At 43.0% G+C, this 18741-nt stretch overlaps 1 protein-coding gene across 1 annotated transcript in view; it reads left to right on the top strand.

Annotated features, from left to right (window-relative positions):
- The first annotated feature begins 1048 nt into the window (after positions 1-1048).
- MTUS2 (microtubule associated scaffold protein 2) overlaps positions 1049-18741 on the top strand; it is a 405965-nt gene continuing 388272 nt past the window's right edge. The window contains exons 1-3 of the mRNA XM_064493235.1: positions 1049-1290; positions 12711-12800; positions 13628-13700. The gene's annotated coding sequence lies outside the window, so the exon portion shown is untranslated. The remainder of the gene's footprint in view (positions 1291-12710; positions 12801-13627; positions 13701-18741) is intronic.

Here is an 18741-nt window from a genome sequence, read left to right as displayed (position 1 = left end):
ACGTAAAGAATGCGAGGACCAGCATTAGCATTTCATTTTTATAAGGCAAATGTTATCAACATTGCGGTTTGACCCAGAGGCGGCGGAAGTTCTCCCATCTCGCTTATCTTTTCAAGCCTTACAGGTGCACTGCTCGAGAGAGCCGGGAGCATTTCTTTGAGAAGTCTTTACTATATTTAGTCCTGAGAGGTTCTCTAGAACCTCTCGATCAGTGTTAGGCACATTCAGTGCTTATTAAACACAGACATGAATCCGATTCTAGAAAGCAACACCTGCTTTTTCCGCAAAGGTCAATCTTCCAGAGGTCAACGTTGGGCTCCTCGTGCATCAGGAATCCCACTGTGCTCCAAGTTCTTCCTGGGGCTGAACCCAAATTCCTGCTGCTGAAACCAAATTCTTGCTGCTATCAAATTTGAAGCTGCTCCCTCTTCTGTCCTTGGAAGACAACAGAAGATCCCACTCCTCGAAGCCCACTGCCCCGCAGCCCCCGCCGCCTCGGCCTCACGCCACCCGCCGGGGTCGCCCGGGGCGCTGGGACCGCGGTGGCGCAGCGAGGCCTTCCCGGAGCTGGAGCGGGACGGCGCGCGGCCGGCAGAGGGCGCTGCGGCTCCCCGGCCGGGCTGCGGGGCGCGGGGCGCGGGTCCCGGCGTGTGCGTCTCGGGGCGGTCGGGAGGGGGTGCGCGCCTCTCCGCCCCGCGCCGCCCTCCCGCGCGAGCCCGCTCGCCGCCCGGCCGCTGTCACCGCCGCCCGCACCCCGCAAACGAGGCGCGCGGGCTGCGCGGGGTGCGCGGCGCGCTCCGAGGCCCGGGTTTCGCCGCCGCCCGCCCCGCCGCTTCTCTTTGTCCGGGCGAGGCGGCCGGAGGGGCGGCCGCTGCAGCCGAGGAGCGCCTCGGCGTTCGGTCGGCGGTCCCCGCCCGCGGCCACCGCGCGCCCCGAGCGGGGGCGGCGGCCTGGGCGGCGCCGGCGCGAGGTGAGCACTGGGCGCGGGCGGGCGCCGGCGGGCGTGGGCGGGCGGCGGGGCCGGGCTGAGGAGCCGGCGCGGGCGCGGGGGCGACCCTGCCTCCGCCACCTGCGCCACCTCTGCTGGCTTGTCGCGGCAAGTTTGTCGCCCTCCCCTGCTTTGCGGACCTCCTCGGCCGGTCAGCACAGTCCAAACCTGTCGCCAAATAGAAAACTCGAGCTGGTGGAGGAGGAGGAGGAGGAGGCGTGTGGGAACCCGGTCCGGGATGAGAGTCTCGTTAAGGGCAGTGGTGGCTTCTTGAACATCTTTCTTGACTCTTTCCCACCCAGGTGAGCGAATCCTCTTCTGCACAGTCCGGCGGGGGCGGGCTGGGCTCCGGTGCCTGCCTTCTGGAGCCCGCGCGGACTGGGGAGTGACTGCAGCGGGGGCTCGGGGCAGCGCAGGGTTTATTTGGCTTTTCTGTCACCATAGCACTTATTCTCTGCTGCCTGCATCACCTGCTTGGGCTGAGCCATTGCAGCTCATTTGACACCCGAGTGCTGCCAGGTTAAACATCCTCTGTTTTAGAAGGGCTGGCAGGTTAGTTCAACCGAATTCCTCCCCACCCCTACACCCCCAGCTTTGGATAATTTGTTCTGTGTCTTCGTCTTAATTTAGTATGAATGTGTTATTTCCTTTGAGCTTTATAATGGCAAAGCAGTGAAGCGGTTTGCTACATCCATTTTTTTCATTCTGAGCCTGTGCACAGAAGGAATTTAAGGCACACAAGTGATGTTACTACCATTCTATTTTAAATACAAACACGGAAAGAAGTACTCTTGGCAGGGTACCAAAGACGCCTGTACTCTCTTATTATATAAGTGCTTTTAAAAAATATTTGCTCATTGGTAAAGTTATAAAAGTGATTACCAGAGCATCTAGGAAAAGAGGTTGAGGATAAGTCAGAGCCATAATTTCTGATTTAAACCCAAACTTTACTTGAAAATAAGCATGGTCTTAGCTGGAGATACCCTTTAAGGTAATACAGAACTCATTAGGTAAAATTGGAAAACATTAAAAAAAAGGTTTTGTAAAGGCTGTTAAGAAACTTGGTGAAAATTCTTTGGTATTTACTGATGGTAATAAAAGGACCCCATAGATATCTTTATGGCTTTTAAACTATTGAATGATTTTATTTTTATATCTGATGGAAACTTAGTAATTATGAACTGCCGGTTATTAAAGATCTCTCCCCGCCCCCCCCCCAACCTCTACTTGTATTTATAGGTTTTTTTTTTTTTTCAGGTAAGAAGAAGACAAAAGTAGAAACATCAGATTTACTAGTGTCTAGGCACCTCCTTTTGTGACCACTACCCCAGTGTTCTGTTCTAACTGGTTTTTGGTGATGCTATATGACACTTGTAATACTAAAAGCTCCTTTGTGATTCTAATGTGTAGCCAGGGCTGAGACCCATTGGATAGCACTGTTTTCTTTTAATTTGTCACTTTTAGCTCAAGGTGTGGCTGCAGTGGCTTAAGGAAAGTAAAAGCAAGTGGTTAGAAATACGGAGAGAGAAAAATGGTATTGGAAAGGAGATGTGTGGAAGAATGATAGCATGTACACTTTTGTATTTTGTCAGAATACCTTGACTTTTCTTAAACCTGCAAGGAATAGTTGATGTTTGTCAGGGACCCATGATTCCATGCAGAATGTGCGGGGGAATCCTCAGTGGGACATTTCTTTGTGCAGAGGTATCAGTGAAGTTGGGTAGCATTATCAGGATATTCCTTTATGTTTAAGTGAAAAGATCATCAAGTCTTATCAAAGATTGCTTTCTCCATCAAATTGAAAACTTACTTTGCTAACAGAGACTAGCAAATTAAGTGCAAAAAGAGCTTTTTTTGTTTTTAAGGTCGGAAGTAAAGCTGGCTGCTGAATCAGTGTTTTCTCTCTACCTTATATAATTGCGAGTATCCCGATCTAGGGGGCAGATCTTATGGATGGTTTGTGAAGGCTTATGTAAGAACTACGATGATGCTTTTCGTATTCCCTTACACTCCCTGTTTTGGCTGTTACATAATTGACACAGTGCTAGATTGTTAGAGCCCAAACAGGGGAAGGATGCCCAACCCCAGCCCAGCACATGCACCTTTATAATGAATTGCTGCTGCCAAATTAGAGGGAACAGCAGGGGTGGAGGTTTGTGAAAGAGAGATAAGAATAGTATCGAGAGGATTGATGTAATAGAAGACTGTTATGCTTAGCGGTTTTCCAGAGATTTTAATGCTGCAGTATAAACCTCTCTAGCCTTTTCTATCTCCCAGCAGAGGCAGATTGACTGGGGAGCTAATGAATCTTAAGCTTCAGGGCCCCTCATTCAAACTTGGTCCAAACCCCTGGGAGAGCCGCTGACAGTGTGCTCACATGGTCATAGAAGTTTGTATTTGTCATTTTGGATTTTTTTTAAATAAGGAGCTCACTCCCCTCTCCCCATGTAAACATAAGGCTTCACAAACCCTGAATCTGCCCTGTCTCCAAATTATGTTCAAATGTAAATTATAAACATGCTTTTTCTTTTTTTAATGTCTGTTGTATGATTGAAAAGACAAAAAAAGAAATCTGGCTGATATTGCAGGTGAGCTGCTGAGAAAATGCAAATTGCTATAACCTAGGGCTGCGTGGAGCTACTGGAACCGGGTGGTTACCTGGAGAACCAGGCCTGCCTTGTGATCTCACACACGGGATGTTTTTGGATCCGAGTGTGAGCTGGAGGCGGAGGGAAGCTGAGACGGGGATGGGAAAGGGAGGAAAGTGGGTTAAAGCTCTTCTGCATCTCGGACACGGCTGCCAAGGGGAAAGGGAAAAAAATGAACTACCGAAAGATGCTTCATTAATAAAAAGTTAATAGGAACAGATAGCTTCAGCTCCGCAGGAGACCTTCCTGGAAACTCCTTAGGATCTGTTTTTAATATGAATTGTAAGCAGGGAGCAAACTCAGGCCTGGAAGATATCCTGCGGGAAGCAAGTGCAGGCTGGGAAGGGCTGGGGTGAACTATCGGCTTGTTCCCGTTAATGGTTTTATAGGTGAGTGGGAGCCTCAGTGTGCCCATCACAGGAATCTGGAGAGGGCGTTGTTGGAAAGAGTGGGCGATTTTCCCTTTTTCTCTGAGGTGATTTCTATTTCCTATCTGAGTTTGGATCTTAACATCTTGACCCCTTTCCCACCAACGCTTCTACTCCCTCCACCCACCCATCCTCCACCCACTCACCCATCCATCCATTCACCCACATCTATCCACCCACCCACCCATCCATTTATCCATCCATGTGTCCACCCACCCACCCATCCATCCACCCACCCATCCATCCGTCCATCCATCCACAAAGACACTCCCCTTTGACCAAACTTTAATCAGGCTCCTCTGAGCCCTCTTCTTGACCAAGGCTCAGCTTTGGCCTGTAAGAACTGCAGCTTTCAGCGCAGCGTTGTGCCCCTCCCTCACCCTTCACCCCACAGTTATACACATGCTCAGAGACTTGAGTAAACTCTAACACGACTTCCAGCAGCCTGAGGCCATGCCCCTGGGATGCCCTGGCCCCCCCCAAGAGTTCCTGTTTGGGAAAGCGCATGGCTGCCAAAAAGATTTCCCCTTAGTTCCAGCCAACATCTGAGGAGAGGCCCATGACCTCCCTTCTATTAATCATTTATTAGAAGAACTTACAACTGTAATCCTCTCTCTGTCCCTTTGAGATGTATCTGTATCCCCTGCAACCCGGAGTATCCTTCTCAAGGACCTGAAAGCCATTCCTCTGAAAGGTAACCAGGGAGGACAGGGCCTCCGTCTCCCAGTCTCCAGGAGACCAGGACAGACTGACACAGGTGGCCTCACCTTGTGGACAAGGACTGACCACCCTCCCTGCTTTTTGTAATTGACCACTGCTTGAGCCCCACCTGTTCCCCCTCCTCATAACCTCATTCTTCTTTTAAGATGTCCAGTCGCCTCTCTGTGGATTGAAGTTGGGCTTGGGTCTGGACCGAAGTCTCTCTCCCCTCTTGCAGTGTGTGCTGAATGGACTGTCTTTACTGCCTTTAACTAGCGTCCGGCTTTGTTTCTCCTTAACGACGTCCAGCAGAGACCTCTGAGTGTCTGTATTGCCAGGTGCTATGCTGGGTGTCAGGTGTCACAAAGCAGTGAACGAAACAGACCAAACCTGTGCCCCCGAGGAGCTGACAGGTTAAGTAAAATATGAAATCTGTCAGGTAGGGACAGTGCTGTGGAGAAAAATAAGTCACAGAAGGGGGAGGAGGAGTGTTGGGTGGGGATTTGCTGGGCCACGTAGATTGGGAAAGGCCTCCCCGAGAGCGATGCTGAGCAGAGTCCTGAAGAGGGTGAAGAGTGAGCTCTCTGGGGAGAGCATTTCCTGCTTGGGGAAGAGTCAGCGTAGAGCCCGTGACAGAGCCCGGCTGGCATTTACGAGGGGCAGCAGGGGGCCCTGTGCTGCCGGCAGGCTGATGGCCAGGCTTCCCCACGACAGCAGCCCACTCCTCTAATTCCGGATCGGTGGTCTCTTGGGCCTACCCTTGGACCCTTGTCTCCAGTGACCTGAGACTGTCAGCAGGTGATGGTGTTGCTCTTGAGGACTTAGGTGGTGTGTTGGTGTGGGATCAGGTACGGCTGAGGGCCTCTCAGGGCATTTGAAACCCAGCCCAGATCGTCACATAAACTAGGAGGAGGGAGGGAGGGTGGGTGTCCTCAATGATGGTTCCCACTGGCTTGGGGTAGGAAAGGCGCTGGCAGGAAGGTCTCATTTCAGCCCGGATCCCCTGCAGTCCCCTAGGACCAAATAGAACTGTGACGATTAAAGGATGCTGACAGCAGGAACCACACTCCTCTTTCTTGGGGAATGTCAGAATGTCAGGAACCGAGAGCAACTGCTGAGGTGAAGCTGAGCCAGGAGAACCCCGTGGTCTAAAGGGGTTAGGGGCTGGTTAGGGTTTGAGGAGGGGAAGTTGCTCACTCGCTGACGAGGCTGCTGTGTGCCAGGATGGCTGCCCTGCCTGGAGTGACCAGAAAACACTGGTGGCCCAGGTAGCCGGTGGTCATGGATCCGTCAGTGGAGAGGTTGAGAAGCCAGTGGGGAGTAGCACCAGGACCTGTGTGCTGGAGAAAAGGCCTCGCCTTCTGGGATGCATGGGGAGATGGGGTTAGGGACAGGATACATAGCTGCTTACATTGTTAAGCCATTAGCTTATAACCATTTCTATCCCCGACACAGCCAAAGAAGCCTTCTATATAGACGGAGGTTCTTTGGTTGGTTTTCTGGCAGGTAGGAGCGTAATAGCAGCCTGAATGAGCACTCGAGCAGGTGGCGGTAGGAAGGTGGCGTGTATAGGAGATTGGCAGGTGGCACACAGAGGAGACTGGCGTTCTTGCCTCTTCTCTGCCTGTCGTTGCTGTGCGTGGTCTCTCACTTTGCAGGCTGCTTTCACATGTCCCACCACGTTTGGAAAATACGATGTTTAAGGTTATGTGTGTATATTTTATACTCTTCTTTAGCCTTTGTGAAGGAGCCCTCTTCCATTGGGTAGTGTTGTATAATCAGTTCTGTATATGGCGCCTGGTGCTATGTTATGTTGTCTCCATCCTTTTGGGCCGCTATAACAAAGTACATCAGACCAGTGGCTTATGAACAAGGGACGTTTATTCTCACAGTTCTGGAGGCTAGGAAGTCTAAGATCATGGTGCCAGCAGATTTGGTAAAGGCTGCTTTTGGGTTTATAGACGGTGCCTTTTTGCTGTGTCCTCACTTGGTGAAAGGGGCAGGCAAGCTCTCTGGGACATCTTTTATTAAGGTATTAATCTCATTTGTGAGGGTTCTGCCCTCATCACCCAGTCACCTCCCAAAGGCCCCACCTCCTAATACCATCACCTTGGACCTTAGGTTTTCAACGTACAAATTTTGAGGGGACTCAAATATTCAGATCGTTATATATATATATATAACCAATAATTTATGTATAGAAAGATGGTGATTTTAAGACATAATTTTGTAACCGAGCACTTTTCAAGCTCTTATCAACTTTAACCTCTTTTTGGTTATTTTTCTTGAATTTTCTAGGTAGGCAGTCCTGTCATCTTCAGGTAATGACTGTTTTGGTTTCTTTTCTTATTTCTGGTTCATGTTTTATTACCAAAGTTTAGAGTAGATAGAGGAGAAGAGGTTGTTGACTCAAACTGTTGATTTTTTTTTTAAATATAAGATTGAGCCTGGTCTTTCAGGTAGATGTCCTTCCCCTGCCCGTAGAGGATGGGCGGTGTGACCCTTCAAGACTTCTTCCATTGAACCAGTAGGTTCAGTTTTCTTAGAAGAACAAAGCAGTGTGTACACATAATCATTAAAGGTGATCCAGCAGTGTATGTGATGAGGGCTAAGCCAGTGTTAATGACAGGTTGATGTTGACTTTGGGAACTTTGACTCACCTGCAGAAATGAAAAGCCAACATAGTGTGTTAGCTTCTATAAAGACGGTAATAAGGCAAATAAATTTGTCCAGAAACAGGCTAATGTTGATATAGTGATTTTAAATGCTTTCCAAAAGTAGTGCAGACAAAGCATGGAATATAGAGCCATGGATTGTAAGAAATGACAATAAAACAGCAGAAGCAAATAATGAACACTTAATGGAGAAGTTAAATTTCCACACTTCACCAGACTTACTGCAAAGTACTAATCTAGAAACTTAATATGAGCACTATCTCTGTGAAATGACAATATAACGGAAGTAATCTCAAATCATCCAGAATTAATTGTCTTTGTACTAAGCTATATGAAATTACTCACTCAAAATAGCTCCTGAAGACAGGCAGTCTTTCTTTACATGCAAATAATTGTCTTCTCAGATTGGAAATGTTGCCACATATTAAGCGAAACATATTTTTGCCCCTAATTCTTATATTTCTATCAGTTTATTTTCAGGGGAAGCCAATTCAAAAACTGAAATCATTTAACAGAATAATTTTGGTTGAAATGACTATTTCTAAGCTTGATGTGTTTTTTATTAGTGTTGCATAATATCTTAGGAAGTATGTATAGCAGAAATGCCAAACACTAGATTTAATTTCCTAAAGTATTTCTTTAAACTTTTTGTATTAGTTTCTCTGGTAGCTAGTAATGAATTGTACACTGAGTGAGCTAATTTTCTTCCACTAGCAGTTTTAACAAGTTAGTTTAATATAACCACTTTATTCTCTACCCCAAACTTTATACTGAATTTTTTCTGCTAGATTTTAGAATTATTATTTTGATGACAACCCAAGGTATTGTAATGGAATATAAATGTGAGTTAGAACTAATATCTCAGTTTAGAGAGAGAAAAAAAAAAGCAGAGCTGTGGTCTGAAAATCACACTTCTCCAGGGCTGGGACTAGAAAAAGGCTAGTCAGGTAGTTGCCTCAGACATAAAATTTAACGGGATACTAAAAAACTAAGCAGTAAAAATAACTAATATTTCAATATGGTTAAAAAAATAAAACTTAGTGCAAAAATCCATGAACAAAATACCAAAAATTTTAAAAGGACAGGATCAATATTTGATTTTTCCTTTTGTTTCAGGCTCCAGCATGGCATAGTATGACACTGTTACTGATCATGTTTTAATTTAAAATTTTCATATTTTGTTCATAATGGATTTTTTTGCATTAATTTTTGTGTTTTAAAAACATCTTTATCTTGGAACCACCTCTGGAATTTTGGAGTAAGGACATTCGATAAATTCTCTTTTCCAAAACAGCAATGAGAACAGAATTTCACTGAGAGAGGCAAGAATTGTCGAAATAAACTATTTTAGAACTCTGGAAATTAATCAAAGACTTGGAACAATCCAGTGGGTGTTTATTCAAGAAAAATACTGAATTGTGCTAAAAACCATGACCTTTGTGGCATTTAAATTTATTCCCATTACTCCTTCCCAGCACCATGGTAGCTTTGAAAACTAAAAGCTTCTGGAGGGGACAGAAGAGATTCAGAACTCTCCAAATGCTCCATTCTCAGAAAATTATCACTGTATGACCTGTCTGGCAGCTCCCTAAAAACCTCTGTTTCAGAAGTTGTTTTTATTCCTCCTGACTTATTGTGTGTAAACAGCCTCAGGACATTTGTTAAAAACAACCAGTGGCAGTTGTTTAACATCGTAGGTTCCTGGGATATCTACACTAGTTGGGGTTAACAAGAGGTTTACCAAAAAACTTAAAAAGAAAAATTGGGAAAAGATATATCTATAGAGGGCTTTGAAAAGCCCTGACATATTCCTTAGAATCTCAAAGTCCCATGTGCAGATGTAAATCTGTGCATATGTCCCAATGAGAGCCCACAGCAGCAAAGGCTGTGAGATGTGTTGGTTCAAAGCACTTAAGGAAATCTCTATTCTATCATTAGCTGACTATGGAAGAAATCTGGGCAGAGACTTAAGTGGTTGCACATAATAAAGAAAATAGACTTTATAGAATTAGTCCAGGAAATGGACAAATAGCATTAGGAACAACAAAGGCAAACAGCAACAACTGTAAACCTTTGGTTGGGGTGGTAGAATCTGATTTCTGGAGTTACCATATTATATTATTTAAAATCCAGTTTTAACACACAATTACAAAACACAAAGAAACAGGAAAGTGTGACCCATTCACAGGGAAAAAACAATGAAAAATATCCCTGAGAAAGTCTAGATATTGGACTTATTAGACAAATGTTTTAAGTCAGCAATTATAAATGTGTTAAAAAAATGAAAGGAAGTCATGTCTCAAGAGTTAAATGATGTGAATGATGTCTCACCAAATAGAGAATATAAATAAATAGATAGAAATTATTTAGAAAGAACCAAATAGAAATTCTGCAGTTGAAAATACAATAACTGAAATGAAAAAAATCCCTAGAGGGCTCAACAACAGATTTGAATTAGCAGAAGAAAAAATCAGCGAACCAGCGAACTTGAAAGTAGGTCAGTTGAAATCATACAGTTTGAGGAGCAGAAGCCCAAATGAATAAAAAGAAATGGAGAGAACCTCAGAATACCTCATGGATACCAACATACACATAATGGAAGTCCCAGGAGAAAAGAGAGATAAAGGATACTTGAAGAAACAGTGGCCAAAAACTTGCCAAATTTAATGTAATACATTAATCTGCACATCCAAGAAGCTCAGTACATTCCAGGATAAACACAGATATCTACACCCAGACACACAACAGTCAAGCTATTGAAAGCCAAAACAAAGAGAGCAGCAAGAGAGAAGTGAATTATCATGTGCAAGGAACCTTCAATAAGATTAACATCTGACTTCTCATCATAAATCGTGGAAACCAGAAGGTAGTTCTTTCAAAGTGCTGAAAGAACAACTATCCAATCAAGAGTTCTATATCCAGCAAAACTATCCTTCAACATAGAAGAGAAATTAAGACATCTCAGAAAAACAAAAACAGAGAATTTGTCCTTAACAGAGCTGCCCTACAAGAAATATTAAAGGGGATCTCTCAGGTTGTAATGAAGAACGCTAGACAATAACTCAACTCCATGGAAGAAATAAAGACTATCAGTAAAAGTAACTACATTATGTAAATGTGAAGACAGTATAAACCACTAAGAAAGTACTAAAAAGTATAAAAGAAGCAACAAAGGAATTAAAATGGTATCAGAAATATCTGTTTAACACAAAAGAAGGCAGTAATGGAGGAACAGAAAAACAGAAAGCACAGACATACAGAAAACACAGTAAAATGGCAGATGTAAATCCTATCAGTAATTACATTAAATGTAAATGGATTAAACACACCTATAAAAAAAGGACATTGGCAGACTGAATTAAATAAATGTGACCTGACTGTATTCTCTTTGCAATAGATCCATTTTATATTCAAACACAAATAGTTTCAAAGTGAAAGGATAAAATAAGATATACCATGCAAATAGTAACCAAAAGAGAGCTGGGAGTGGTTATGCTAATATTGGACAAAATAGATTTTAAGTAAAAAATTACCACAAGAAACAAACAAGGTCATTACATATTGGTAAAAGGGTCAATCCATCATCAGGAAGACATAACAGTTACAAACATATGTGCATCTAGCAACTGTTCCCCAAGATACATGAAGCAAAAACTGACAGAATTGGAGGGAGAAATAGAAAATTCAACTATTGTGGTTGGAGATTTCAGTATCCTACTTTCAATAACAAGTGGAAACTAGGCAGAAGTTTAGCTAGGCAACGAGGCAGAAGGTTAACAAGGAAATAGAAGGCTTGAACAACACTATAAACCAACTAGAACTAACAAACATCCAAAGAACCCTCTACCCAGCCATAGCATAGTGCACGTTGTTTTCAAGCACGTAGAAAATTCTTCAGAATACAATATATTAGGCCGTAGACCATGTATTAGGACACAGAGCACGTTTCAATGAATTTAAAAGCATTGAAGTCATACAAGGTATGTTTGTTGGTTGTAATGGAGTGATATTAAAAATCAACAGCTGAAGGTTCAGAAATTCACAAAATGTGGAAATTAAACAACACATTTTCATAATCTGTGGGTCAAAGAAGGTATCACAAGGGAAATTAGAAAATCCTTTGAGATGAATGAAAACAAAAACACACTAAAACTTATGGGATGCCAGTAAATCAGTGCTTACAGGGAAATGTATAGCTATGAATGCCTCTATTAAGAAAAGAAGAAGGCTCACAGATGAATGCATTTAACTTCAGTGTTACCGTGGTCCACTTTAGGTCAACCTCTGTTTTTATGGGGAGAGTCACCACTGGAACAATGGAGAGTGCCTCTGAATGTTGGGTTTTCTCTCCCAGCGTTTTCTCTCCTGGTCTGATGTTTAAAATTCTGATTGGATACGAACAAAATAATAGATTTCACCACCACTCTTGCACAGTCAGAATGCTGATTTTGACTCTATATCTTACTGCCAGATAATTAATTTTAAAAATACGGGAAGAGAAATGAGATGAATGGTATAAAAAGAGATCAAACAGTTTATTTTGCAGCTGGCCGCGTGTTCATACAAACACCAAAGCAAAATGATTTGTGGTAGGCTGCTCATTTAATGGGTCTCCCGGTAGGAGGCAAGGTTATCGAAGCCCTTCCTCCTCCATCTCAGAGGAGAACACGTTTTGTGAATGAGTAAATTTTTATGCCCAGGGTACTCACGTGGCCTCTTTTATGTTGGTTGGTTGTAGTTCCAGGAGCATTGTGCGTGCCCCACACTACTCGGATGGTGGTGGGGGTGGGGTTGAGGGTGTTTCTTGTGCTGCTGGTGGTGTTCATAGCAACGGAAGGATGGGCGAGATAGTTGGGTTACAAAGTGTATGATTGGACAGAAGTAAACGTTCCCTTCATCCCATCTGGACTTGGGCATGTGGGGTGTCCTCAGTCTGATGTGATGCCTGCCGCTTAAGGAAAGGCAGCCTTCTTCCCCTCACGTCTCATCCCTTCATCCCTCTGCCCCCTGCCGCTTGCTCCTCACTCACTTTGACACGCTTTCCCTTCTGCCTGCCCTTCTTAGAGAGCTGCGTTCTTCCTCTCACCTTTTTGCCTCCCAGTCCTCAGCTATCCTCTCTGCCCAATTTACGCTCTCGGAGAAGACTCTTACTGCCGCAAGGAGGAAGCAGAGAGGAAGTGGGCAGTAAATAGGGGTGGAGTGGGAAGAAAGGACTGAAAAGATACTCTCTGGCCCTTCCAAATGCTGGAAACAATTCACTTGTGTCTTTCAGGTACCATGAAGATGTGGTGGGTTGGAATGGAAACGGTTAATACTCAAACCACGGATGCTGCTCAGAAAAATGACGTGTGCAGAGCGATAGGTAGTTTTGAAGATTTAATTGTTTCATAATCACTGGGTTTCCCAAATCTGTCTATTTTCTCTTTAGGAAAAGTGATGAAATTGTCATTTTTACAGATAGAAAGTGGTTGGATATCAGTACTTTTATATGACTCAACCTGCTAATAGCAGGCGTTCTAGGCTATCTGTTGCCGTAGAATTTGGTAGAAGAATATGTGTTTTCTACCATGTAGCAACTAATCTTGCTGGACAATTTAGAGAGGAAAGTAATTTTTACTGTTTTATTTTGAAATACAGTTTTATTAAGGATTTAACTAATATTAATATTGTTAATATTGTAGGATTTATAGTTCCTCTGGCTTTTTATTTCTGAATTATAAGAAGAAGCACAACAGAGTGTAAATTTGGTGCAATTTAAGAAAATTAAGATCTACAAAATGGACATGATTATTCACGTATCAGAGATATTTTTCCCCTGATAAAAGACAAGTCTTAAGTCCTTAAGATACTTCATTTATGTGATGTATTTAAGAATCAGTTTTCAGATCATTAACTGCTTGAGGGATTAAGATAGAAAGAAAATTGAAGTCACGTAATCCACTGAGGATTAATCTGAATATAAGATTAAGTAGCTCTAAAATCCTAGACACAGCCGATGGAAAAATGGGGAACTTGTGAAACAACTCCCATTATGAAGCGTTTATCTGTGGCACAGTTATGCAGAGATCCGAGAACTCCTGCGCTAGCTCTGTTTTTCAGTGACGAGTGGTATTATAATGAAGTTCCTGTTTGTGCTTTCCTGAACCTTACTCCTTTCGTCTAAATTTTTCTGTATTTTTCCTTTTTAAGGTTTCCACACCTGGATTGTCAACTAGGGCAAGTTATCACCAATGGCAGTAAAACTTGTTTTCTTGGGGTCAAGGTGAGTTTATGTGGATTTCTATTCGATTTACTGTTCATTTGACTGGGGCGCATAATTGCCTTTTAAACGTTGTGTAATATTTCCCAATATTCGAAGGAAAGAGCTGGTGGTAATTTTTGGTAAATATCATTAATGATGCAAGCAAATTAAAATTGATTCTCATCTGAAAGCTTAATTTAATTTTGCTTTGTTCAAGATGTGAGATATATGTTCCAACATCAACCAAAATTCAAGTCCAAGCAACGTGTTTTGTTCGTGGTTTTAAATTGGTGGAGTGCCCAATATGGGCATCTCTTTCCCAGTGGTGATTAATCTTTGCCTGCGACAAAAGGTTATCATGTGGTTGTTAACATGTGTTTAGTAACAGCAGGTGACAGAAATAGGACGGGAGGATGCAGTCGTATTTAGGGGCTTGCTTTGATTAGAGGATGTGCTTATTGGGAGAAAAAGACTAGATTGGGAGGGAAAAAGTTAATGGGGTGCAGAGTTTATTAAACGATGAATAAAATAGAAGCTTCATTGAGCAGCCAAGACCACAGAAAATTTAAAGTATTTGAGAGAGGCTTTTCTGAGAGTGGCTGCCGACCTGTCTGGCATTTCTATGCAAATTAGACAAAGGGATCCCTCCCACAGACTTTTTACTTCCATCTGATGGAGGATTGTTGGACTATCCTGATTTTTAGAACAAGACACTTTATTGCCGTGTGCTGGAAACTTGTAATATAAATGAATTACCCATCTTTAAGTCATCAAAATTGTAATAAAAATATAGACAGTTTTTAAAATAGTAGAGCTGATATGGTCAGTGCCTCCTTGAATGTGGTGGCCTTGCACAGTGCACAGCCTGAACAACTACCAGGCTGCTTTGCTTTCAGGACAGTTTGTAAGGAAGGGAGGCTTTTTTACTGAGTTCTGGTCCTTGGGGACACAGGATAGAAACAATAGTTTCAGGTATGGCCAGTGATCTGACTTTTGGGTTGCATGAAAGAAACTTACCAGAGCGGCAGTAGCTTCTGTAGGTTTGGAGGCCCAGAAGGGTAGCCTGAGCTTTCCAGTAGTAAAACTAGGGAGGGGAAACCTCAACTATGCTTTAAACCGAATTGATGACGGAATTCCTGCGATTTAGTGATAGAGAGAATGTGTACTTTCAGATTCCCAGCACTTCTAAAGTGGCTTTATTCTGCAGCTCACCAGCTCTGTAATGTTCTTGTTCTTAGGGACTATTTAAACTTGAGTTTTTCCCCCAGTAAAACAGAGTTACTTTCAAAATGTTGAGTGTGTCCATAATGGCTGTCTCTTCCCTACTTATGACTTTTTGTAATTAATCTTCTGCTGAGACAAAAAGCTGTTATGCTGTTGTTCTTTTTTTCTTTTTTCTTTTTAGTTATGTTGTTGTTAATGGGTAAGTACTGATTGATAAATTTAGGATAGGAGAGATGCCGTCGTGTGTTGGGTCCCGGGGTAGGACTGTGGGTGGGGAATGTGGCTGATCAATGTATTATTGAGATGAAAAAAGAACAGATATGGGAAATAATAGCGTAGTGCGGAGAGGTGGTGGTGGTGTTGGGGTCCTGGTCACTGGGGTCATGGGTGGAGGTCACGGTGTCTAGGGGTGGTCCACATGGGGGTGGCAGCTGGGGTGCTATGGTGGCGGGGTGGCAGCAGCCACTGGGACATTGATGAGTCATATGAAGGAAGGGAATGGAAGACGAAAAGAGGCCAAGCTGCAGACACAAAATATATGGGCTGGATACAGCTTTACTTTCTTAGATGCTGACGACAGAGTTGATGAGGGGGAAATCCAAGGGGCTTCTCTTTGCAGAATGAGAAACCAGTTTTGTTACTGTACCTTTTATCCATCTCTTCCTCCCCGAGGAAGAGTAACAACAAAGAGACCTCAGAGAGTGGTTATAATTCCGGTGACTGTTGGTGTTTATTTCCCATACCCCTGCCATGACCCGCATTTCTGCCGCACATGCGTGCGTGCGTGCGTGCGTGCGTGCGTGCCCGCGTGTGTGATCTGGGGTGTTGATTCTCGGAATACAGAAGAAGGAACACGTGATCAATGAAGAGAACCATTTATGTGATTTACAGGAAAAGGCACTGGTGTTCTTTACATCTGAATCCTCTCCCCCCCGCCCCCCAACCATGCATATATGATCTATGTTTTGAAGGAAAAAATGATGTGGATTTTTTAAAAAATGAGTTTGGGGGAAGAAGGAAAAGGGGAAAGAGGATTAGGTTTATATGAAACAGCCCCCCCAGATAATCGCTGAGTTGTCTGTTCCACTTCGTTGGTGGCTATTATGTCTGATTTTTTCTTTGCCTTTGAAATACCAAGGGAAGAGTGAGAATATGGAGTTGTTTGGGGTCCAATATTTGGTGACTGTGATATTGAGCTAATAATTCCATGTTCCATTTTTCCTTACTGTTCATAGGGAAAATGGTATTTGCTACTACAAAATATTTGTGAAAACACTAGCTTCATAAATGGTAAATTATGAAACAGTGATATTTAAGAATAATCCAGCATTCTCATTGTTATTTATTTTCATAAATTTGGGGTTGAAATATTTTATCACCATATGATCCAAAGAATTGTTTTGATTACTTTTTTTATTGACATATAGTCAGTTACAGTGTATCAATTTCTGGTGTCCAGCATAATGTCCCAGTCATGCATATATATATATATATATATATATATATATATATATATATATATATACACATATATTTGTTTTCATATTCTTTTTCTCTAAAGATTGTTACAAGACACTGAATATAGTTTCCTGTGCTATACAGAAGAAACTTGTTTTTTTTATCTACTTTTATTTATAGCGGTTAACATTTGCAAATCTCAAACACCCAAATTTATCCCTTCCCACCCTCTTTCCCCCTGTAACCATAAGATTGTTGCTATGTCTGAGAGTCTGTTTCTATTTTGTAGATGAGTTCATTAGTGTCCTCTTTTTTATTTTTTAGATTCCACATGAGTGATATTATACAGTATTTTTCTTTCTCTTTCTAACCTCCTTCACTTAGAAGGATGACCTCCAGTTCCGTCCATGTTGCTGCACATGGCATTATTTTATTCTTTTTTATTGCAGAGTAGTATTCTATTGTTTAAATATATCACAACTTCTTCTTTTTGTTTTTTTTTAAATCACAACCTCTTTATCCAGTCATCTGTCCGTGAACATTTAGGTAGCTTCCATGTCTTGGCTGTTGTAAATAGTGCTGCTGTGAGCATTAAGGTGCATGTATCTTTTTGAATTAGAGTTCCCTCTGGGTACATGCCCACGAGTGGGATTGCTGGATCATAAATGATCCTTTATGCTCATTATGCAAAGATGTACATACCTCCACAGCAGGAGAGAGACAGACATACAGAGTAGCTTTCTGAAAAGGAGGGGCAGTGGATCTTCACATGGTGGAGGATGTTGGGTTAGGAACACGGTGCTGTGTACGGGATGCACTGCTTCGTGGAATGGGATGACTTTCCAGGTTGAAATGCTGATTCTATCTGCCATGTAGGCAGCGCTCCCTGCTTCGGTGCTGTGCTGAGCCGGTAACACTCACCGTCTCATTTGCTCCTTAAACACCCCATGAGGTGTAGGTACCACCATCACCCTCATTTTCCAGCTCATATGTGGTGAAGCCGGGCTTGTAGCCAGCCGTGCCCTTACCCACTCGGCCATGCTGCCTCCCCGACACTGGACTGGATCCTCGCCTGAAAGTCACGTTCATTTCTCCAACTCTACATGTTTCAGACAAGCCTCTCTCATCCCCCATAATATGAAGCTTGATAGCTTTACGGGCAGAACCGCTTCAAAAAAATTCTGTCATTAGAGGGCACCAGCTGAGAAGGCCAGAGGAGCCCAGATATAAACCCACGCCCTATAATGAGATGTGAGGGAATTGTCAGTTGCGATTTGTTTCCTAGAGACCTTAGAGATTTTTAAAGACTAGGCTTTTTTTTCTTTCCACTGAAGAAGGTCCTGTGATTCTGAAATATTTAAATGTCAAATAGGACTGAAATGTGCTCAGATTTTGTGTACGTGAAGAAACTCAGCAGTGTGTGTGTTTTATTTTCTGCGTTAAAATGGGAATAGATTAGAAGCACCAGGATCTCAGAGTCCATTATTTCAGAGATCCTGAGGTTAATCTTTTTCCTAATCCATCTTCTCGTTAGGCACAAAACACAGGAGAAGAGACCAACTGCATTTTAATATTTAAATCCACAGATCCAGAGCTCGGGATTCTAGGAAATTGGTTGTTGGGGGTGACGGGAGGCAGAATCAGTAAAAGTCAAATGGATGATCCCATTAAGATGATAAAAAGTTGCTTAGACTTTTCCGTTGTCTGTTTTTAAATGGCGCACAAGACCGCTCAATTTCCCATGTGCTGCTCTCGCAGACTGTTAGATACATTCTGTCCTCCTGCCTCTCTAGCTCCAAATTGAACCTGGGTGCTGTTGGATGCGAGGCCAGATTTTATTAAACTAGGTCATCGGGGCACACACACAGGGGCCTGGATCCCACTGGCACTGTGTCATCTTTGGTAATTAATGGGTAAGCTCGCCAGGAGGCAAACGAAATGGCTTCACTCCTGCTATTGGGGCGGATAGCAGGGAACTGTGTAGTATTTGAGCACACGTCCAGTTTATGATGATGAATTACCACGGGAGTCCTGGCAGAGTTCCTGCGCTACTCAAATTATGTCAGATAAGTTCATCGTATTAAGAACTATCACAGAAATTACAGAAGAATTAAAAATGGTTGGGTTATTCCGGTGTGTTATGACTTACTGCTTTAACTTGCACATTTTTAATGCAATGTGGTTTTCTGCCTCCCCACCCCACATCGTCCTCCCTCTTAGAAACACCGAGAGCCTGCTCTGACATCAGCCAATTGGTAGTGACTTCCTGGGGCAGAAGCTTGGGATGTTGTATAGAGAGGTCATTTGGAGATTCATTTCTAGTTCTTCTTTTGAAGGCTTAGTTTGGTTCCATCTAACAATAGGAGGATGAATTAAATGG

The sequence above is a fragment of the Camelus dromedarius genome, chromosome 13, assembly GCF_036321535.1.
Source record: "Camelus dromedarius isolate mCamDro1 chromosome 13, mCamDro1.pat, whole genome shotgun sequence".
Lineage (NCBI taxonomy): Eukaryota > Metazoa > Chordata > Mammalia > Artiodactyla > Camelidae > Camelus > Camelus dromedarius.
This window is presented reverse-complemented; position numbering and strand designations above follow the sequence as displayed.